This window comes from Anomaloglossus baeobatrachus, chromosome 9, assembly GCF_048569485.1.
Source record: "Anomaloglossus baeobatrachus isolate aAnoBae1 chromosome 9, aAnoBae1.hap1, whole genome shotgun sequence".
In the NCBI taxonomy this organism is placed as follows: domain Eukaryota; kingdom Metazoa; phylum Chordata; class Amphibia; order Anura; family Aromobatidae; genus Anomaloglossus; species Anomaloglossus baeobatrachus.
Window position 1 is genome coordinate 207,164,198 of NC_134361.1, and position 8,472 is coordinate 207,172,669.

Consider the following 8,472-nt stretch of genomic DNA (forward strand, 5'->3'; position numbering starts at 1 on the left):
CGCGTAGGTGCAGATGCTATCAATACATTTTTAATGTAATGTCCCATATATTAATATTTAAAAAATAAAGAAAAACATGTTCATGTTTAGGACGTCCTTTACTTTTTCTATGCTGAATTCAGGCCATGGCGAAGCTCCTGTCCGAGCTCTGAAGAGAAGGTGGATACTTGTATGTTGATCTGGACCTTCTTTGATACTAAATAATAGTGATTTGGTAATTTATAGCAACACTTTACCATGCATCAAGGTGAAGTCAGGATTTTTTATGGTTGAAGTACACATCTTTGGGTGTCCCACTGAAGAAATAGGTGATACAACATATGGAGCATGCAGTAGAAAAGAATGAGTCAAGTGACCTATAGGATATAAGATATCAGATTTATCAAACAATTTTGGCATATTATGTAATATAAATATAGTGATACTGAGCCTTGAACACCTATATATACTTTATTAGCCTCTGAAGAAAAAAGTGTGGCATAATGAATTTGTGTCATGTCTCATGTTTTTGTAGACACCCCCGCAACTTGCACAAAATCCCCCATTAACCTGTCTTCTTATGAACTTATTCAGGTTAACATTGTATTTATTATGTCAGATAATACTGTAGTTACCACGCTGGATTTTCTCTGGTATTATCATGCTAATTTATAAACCATGAAGGAGAAATCTGCAGAGTCTTGTTTTGTGGAAGTATCGAAAAATAAGTAGTATTAAGAGACACTGGTAGATACTGTTAACATTACTGAGTGTAACCTTTCTCCTCTATATGGCCAAAACTACTAAAGGAATGTGTGTTCTCCATTGAAACGAAATTATTTAACTTCTACATATTTTCTCTGCAGACTCAGCAGGTACTAATATATATATATATATATATATATATATATATATATATATATATATATATATATATATATATATATTAGTTACGTCCGGGTGGTAGAAGCACTGGACCGTACACCGATTTCCCCTGAGAAGGCAGCCAAGCTGGTCACCCCGCCAGAGGGTCCTGATGCACGGCAGCCGGAGCACTATAGGTAGCTGGACAGTCCGTAGAGAAGCAGGAAAGGTGGATGATGCTGAACCCACGGAGTTCTGGACGGTAGTCCGGGTGACGAGGCTCAGGGTCCGAGGCCGGGTTATAGGGTCAGGCGGGATCCGGAACCTGCTGAGCGATGGAACAGGTCACCGAACGGAGCCAGAGACTGGAGACTGGCGGAGCTGTAGAGGTGGTGGGACATCCGCCGAAGTCACCGTCAGGGTCCAGGGATGGACTTGGTTCGGAGCGACTGGCGTGGCAGGATAGGCTCTACGAGACAGGACAGGGTTAACACAAGGCAAAGCACAGGGCAAAGCAATACGGGGACCTGAACACTAGCTTGCTAAACACGTAGAACAGGCCCCGCCCACCAGGAAAGAGAAACCTTATATACCCTGTACCTGTCTATGCAATATCCTGTTTCTGGGTGCTGGCTCTTTAAGAAAGGGTCAATGACCGCGCGCGCGCCCTAATGCGCATGCGCGAGGCCCGTGTGCCAGAAGCCAGTCCAGGAAGTGGTGAGGAGGAAGCAGGAGCGCCCGGCTGGGAGTCCCACGTCGCAGAGGAGCGCCGGGAGCCGGGAGCTGGATGCATGGAGGCCGCAGGCGGGTAAGAGGAGGCCGGGACCGGAGTGGTAAGCAGGGGACGCCGCCGGGGAGCGGACCACGGGGACCGGAAAACGGGACCAGGGGACCGGGAAGCGTGACAATATATATATATATATATGGTACTGTTCAAAACTATGAGTCAGGGTGTGGAGAAATTGCTGTACAGTAGGAAGATAGTTACGGGTGTAATTATTTTTTTTTTATTAATTACCAAAATACAAAGTTGATGAACAAAAGAAAGATTTATATCAACTCAATATTTGATGTGACTGCCCCTTTTCCAAATCAGCATCAATACTTCTAGCTACAGGTGAGCACAGTTTTTGATGGAACTTGGCACATGGAGGTTATTGCAAACATCTTGGAGAAGTAACCGCAGATCTGTGGATGTAGTCTTGCACAAATCTTTCTGTCTATTTATGTAATCCCACACAGGCTTGATGATGTTAAAATCAGGGCTTTGCAGGGCTTATATTATAACTTCCAGGACTGTTTGTTCTTCTTTACACTGAAGATCGTTCTTAATAACACTAGTTGTATGTTTGGGTTCATTGTTCAAATGCAGAACACATTTGGAGCCAATCAGATTCCTCCCTGATGGTACTGTATGAGAGATATGAGTATCTGACATCTTTTTAGCATGTATTTAAATTGACCAAATCCCCAACTCTCTATGCTGAAATGTAGCCCGACTTGCAAGGAACTTCCCCCAAGCTTGACAGTTGCCTACAGATACTAATTATTGCACAGCTTTCCTGCTGTTCCGTAAACAGACTACATTATATTAGAGCCAAATAGATCAAACTTTTACTTCATCAGAGCACCTGCTGCCATTTTTCTGTTCTTATATTTTCATACATACTTGAGTCACTTGGTCTTGTTTCAGTATCAAATGTATGACTTTTTAGCCACAATTTTTCCATGACAACCACTTTTAGCCAATCCTTTCCAAACAGTAGATGGGTATAGCTGGGTTGCACTGGTAGCTGGCAATTCTGAGCCAATGACATTACTGGATATCTTCTTATTTTGAAGGAAAGTAAACATGTTGAGTCTTTCATCTGCTATATTAAAGGGAACCTGTCAGGTCCCCTATGCCCTCCAACTTAGTAGCATTCACACCTGAATGCCCAAATTCCTTGCCAAACCAGCCCTGTATAATGCTATTCACTAATATGAATGTTTTCAAAAACTACTTTTAAACTTCACTTTCCCTATGCTAATTATGCTTGTTGCAGGGGCGTTTTCTCCCCACGCTAGTCTGCCCTTTTTCCATGTTTCCACTCCACTATGGGTATGGTAACATAATTTCCACGAGCTGGCGCGTCACAGCCAGCTAATGGAAATCTTACACATGCACGCAGCTCATTTTGACCAGTGCTCTTCAGAAGCAGGGTGGATGCTTCCCGGCTTCATTAGGTGCACTACACATGACCGTAAGTTCAGAAGATGTGAATTTGAACCATCTGCTGAACGTCCGGTCATGCACAGTGTGCCTAATGAAGCTGGAAAGCGTATGTGGCGCCTCTGAGCCTTCAGTCGCCATAGAGGTACTGGACCTCAGCCAGATGTGTAGTATCCCATTCTCGGGTAAGGAGGGGGGTCCCAAACCGGTATACACACAACACAGGCACTCTCATTTAGCAACACTCCACTAGACCGTGGTTAGGGCAAGTTGCACCTTTGATGCGCCATAGGAACGCACAGTCCGAAGCCAGGCTGGGAGGTGGAGTCTAGTTAGTGGGAGCAGACTGTAGAACGTTGGCGAGTTAGGAAGGAGCAGTGGAGGCGTAAAGACCTGTGGTCTGGAGCTGCAGCAGCTTGGCCCAGGCACACGACAGAAAGAGTCCTAGAGCCCACGGGAAGTGCACCATACTCTCGTGGTCTCGTTCCACAGATGACATTCCGGAGTGGAGGGACTTGGCCGCAGAAGGAGACCGGCCCCTCAACTAGTGGAGAACTTTAAGACTCAGCTAGCAAACTAGAGGCTGAGGTTGCTTCAAGTGCAGAAGCCACATCCACACACATCCAGTGAAAAGGTGACCACATAGGGCCAAGAAATAGAGCTTTAAGCCACCCGACAGGGTCCGCAGACACCAGGTCGGGACTCTGTGTGTGCAGGCGTGGGACAGGCGGGAGAGGTCAGCGCAGGAAGACGACCAGGAAGGGAACACAGAAGGGTGTACCGGTTTGTGCCTCCGAACTATCTGGCATCGGCTGGAGCCCATCACAGCAGGACTCAGCACCCCAAGGGCAGCATTTGTCTAGATGTGCTAACCTAGAACTGTTAACTGTGAGTAAAGACCTTGTGACTGCATCCCTGTCATCCGGTTATTTCCTGCGCCTCCAGCCTGGCACCCCGCTGTTACAGACTACTACTCCCAACACCCTGGGGTCCTGCTCTACCTGTGGAGAGAGATTCCAACTCTGCTGTGTCACCACCGACCCCAGGGGAAACTGAACAGCAGCGGCGGCAGCGCTCTTGCTGCATACCACAGGTGGCGTCACGATATCTCCCCTGTAAATATTTCCCCCACCATCATCAGCCATTTATTAAAACAACACCGCCGGGGAGCCGCGGCCCGGTAACAAGTAACCCCCAGGCCCCTGTGCGGGCGTGTCACGTACACCTGGCTTCAAAGGCATACTGTTGCAGCTGAAATGAGCCATGCGCATGCGTGAGATTTCCACGACCTGGTGGTGACATCAGCTCGTGGAAATCATGTTATCACACCAACAGGGGCATGGAAACATGGAAAAAGGGCCAACTAGTCTGGGGAACTAATGCCCCTGCAACTAGTCAAGGCCCTAATTAACATAGGGAAAGTGAGATTTTCATTTTTTCTAAACATTCATATTACTATAGAGCATTAGACATGGCTGGTTGTGTATTACGTCACCACCAGAGTCCACTCCAGCGACTTCTACTCTGATCGCCAGGTGACGCCGTGTTCCTGCCGTGGATGGTCCTGGTGATGGGAGAGGAGTAGATGCCAGCGGCGCCGATTGGCGCAGGCTCCACTCATCCACTGGGTTGGGTTTCCTTGGGATCTGCACTGACTGACTATAGGTGGTGTGTGTCTTCCAGCTGAAGTTACCATCATTCAGCTATAGCCAATGGGAAGACACCACACCCTTTTTAATTCCCCTCCTGTCTGCTGACCACTGCCAGAGATAGTTCTGATATTCTTACTCCTGTTCTGCCCTGTTCTGTTTTGTGATTCTGGTGTTCTGACTTTTCCTTGTTTCCTGACTACCTCTCCTGCCTGCTGTTCATGTACCTCGCTGTCCGATCCGGATTTGACCTCTGCTATGTTTTCTGATTACATCCTTGCCTACCGATTCTGTCCCTGTTCTGCAATTCCTGGTTTGACCCTGCCTGACGATTACTCTCTCACACTGCTGCCTTCCACAGGTAGTGATCTCCAGGGCCCTGTGTAATTCCAAATCCCTGTATAGGGGTTAAAGAGTTTCAGGGTTCTGGGGTCCTGCTTGGTGAAGCGGTTTCCCTCTAGCTTGTCCATTACAGCTCGTCTGAGTCTGTGGATCCAGGCAGGCGTTACATTGGGGTGGGAATTTGGGCGTACAGGTATCAATGCTGCTGGGTTAGAGGGCATGGGGGACCTGACAGGTTCCCTCTAAGTTTCCCTGGCAGACCAGTGACTCTTTGGTCCTCAGTCGTGATGGGCGAACTCAGACTGTAAAAGTCTGGATCTCAGGGAATTTCAGGTAAATTTCCAGATCTGGTCATCTGGATAATAAAAAAAAATAATTAAGTGAAGAGAAAAAGAAAATAGGAATAAAGCAGGTGCGTTATACTTACCGAGTCTACACGCAGCTGTAACACTATTTCAAGGACTGCTCATTACCCTCATGCATTTTTAATGCTTCCCTCGCCCACTGTTAGTCCCAGCGTCTCTGATTGGTTGCAGTCAGACCACGCCCCACCCTGTGTGACAACGTATCTGACTGTTTGAAATTGCATACTCTACCTGCCTATGTATAGTGGTGCAAAAATAAAATAAAAAATTGGGATAGGGTCCCCCTATATTATGATACCCAGCATAGATAAAACACATGACTACAGGCTGCAGCCCCCAGACGTGTGCTTATCTTGGCTGTGTATCAACCTACCTAATGTGGCTTTTTCTTTTTTTAAAAAAAAGTTAAATAAATAGCTTAGAAATAGCAGCCTGCAGCCACCCAGAATTGTCGCCACCATTAGATGTGACAATCCCGGCTCATACCGATTGTCCTGGTGCGGTGGCAATCAGGGTAATAAGGGGTTAATGATAGCTCACAGGTGCCACTAAACCCTAGATTAGTAATGGGAGGCATCTATGAGACCCCCACATTAATAATCTGTAAGTGAAAAGAAATAAACACAAACACCGAAAAATTCTTCATTTGAAATGAAATGCAAAAAAACACCCTCTTTCACCCATTTATTAACCACAAACACTTAGTTCCAACGTAATCCACACTCGGTCCCACGTCATGATGATTCCAGCTCTGATACATACATACTGAAGACAGAACATGTCCGCACGCTGTGGGCTCCACGCAAAGTCTGACTTAGCTGCAGTCATATCACTCAGTTTATCTGCGGTCATAAATGTTGTTTCCCACGGTACCCCACCTGTGACTGCAGGTAAACTGACCTCAAGTGACGTCATTAAATTCAGTGACCTGACCTCAAGCGAGGTCACTGAGTTCACAGACCTGCATTTACTGGCAGAAAACCAAGGTTTTTTTGTCAAGAGAAACAGATTTGGTGCTGATATTTCCATCATATTGCTGCACCAAATCTGCATTTTTAGGCAAAAAAACCCGCATCAAAACATGATGCAGTTTTGATACGATAGTGATGTGATTTTTTGCCAGGAGATGCAGATTTGGTTTAGGACTATGGTGTATAAATTTCAGCACCAAATCTGCATGTCTTGGCAAAAAAATGCACAATCTCAGTGCGGTTTTCTGCCAGAAGATGCAAATTTGGTGCTAAGATGGTGTCAAAACTGCTGTGGTGTTTTTTTTTAACTACAGATGCAGATTTGGTGCTGAAATTTATTCCTGCACCAAATCTGCATCTCCTGGCAAATAATTGCATCACTACTGCATCAAAACCACATCGTGTTAAGATGAGTTGGGGTTTTTTTGCCAGAAGATGCAGGTTTGGATCAGGAATATGGTGTATAAATGTTAGCATCATATCTGCATCTCTTGGCAATAAAACATGTAGTTGTCTGCCAGGAGATGCAGATCTATGAACTCACTTGAGGTGACGTCACTGAGTTTAATGAGATTGCCTGAGGTCCGTTTACCTGTGGTCACAGGGGGAGTACCGTGTGAACCTCCAGCTATGACCACACATAAGCTGAGTGACATCACTGCTCATCGTTGCAGCTCAGTCAGTCTCTGCCTGAATTCACAGGATGCAGACATGTTCTGTGCCCGCACACTGTGACTTCAGTATGTAGCAGAGCTGGAATTGTTATGAGACCTTGTGTGGTTTACATCAGACCTGAGTGGGGTAATATAGGGATGAAAGAGTGTGGTTTTTTTGTATTTTATTTCAAATAAAAAATTTTTTGGTGTTTGTGTTCATTTCTTTTCCTTTACAGATTACTAATGGGGGGGGGGTCTCACAGACTCCTCCCAATACTAATCTACAGCCACCATACCAGGGTAATCAGGATGAGCCGGGTAAAGTGGCAGGATTGTCACAGCTAATGGATGCAATAATCCTGGGTGGCTGCCGGCTGCTATTTTTTGGCTCGGGGGCCAAATAACAATGGGCCTCCCCAGTCTGATAATAGCAGCTGTCGGATTTATGATGGTTGAGTAGTAAAATTGGGGGGGGAACCATGCACTGTTTTTTATATTATTTATGTAAATATTTTAAAAAAAAAATCTACATGGGGTTCCTCTTATTTTGCTACACAGCCAAGATAAGCACATAGCTGTGGGCTGCAGCCTGTATCCGTATGCGTTATCTGTGCTGGGTATCATAATATGGGGGGACTCTGTGCCAATTTTTTAATTTATTTATTTTTACACCACTATACATATTCAGACAGCATCTGTGATTCCACACAGTCTGAAACGCTGTCACACAGTGTGGGGATGTGGTCTGATTGCAATCAATGACAGACGAGCTTAAACCACGGTGTAGACCTGTAAGAGTTTGCTAATAAGTATTGTAGGGATACGGCTCACTCGGAGGCAGTTGAGGTAGACATGGGAGGCGACATTAAACAAAAATTACTAGGCTGCTTTTTTAAGGCTCCATAAAGCAAGCCACCCACAAGGAAAATAAATGGCATTTCTTTGCAGGACAATAGAATACATAGTCCTAACAAAAACACTACAATATTATTTCAGCACATAAGTCCAAACATGGAGATATCACACAAGAGAATTTCTTACCTCCAGACACAGTTAATGATCACACCGGGACTTTCTTATGTCCACAATACCACACCCCAGGGTGGGGATACGTGAGCAGCCAATCCCACTCATATATCTGACTGCTCATAAACTGCCCCTTGTTAGCCCAATCCCTCTCAGTACCATACGTACTGTGAGCTTGCTTTGAATCACGATCTCTGTGATACATATCTCCCCTCTATGACGTGTCCAGATGCCATCTTGCAGTATAATGAGAATTTTTAAAGTGGAGCCAGATTTCACAATACAAATTGTATACAATATTAAATAGATCTCATAGCTCTGATGAAGCTGGTGTAGAAACTTTGAAACTGAAATGGCTGTATAATCCTTTTTGAAAGTTTTCTTGCGGGATATTAAAATTAGTATTTA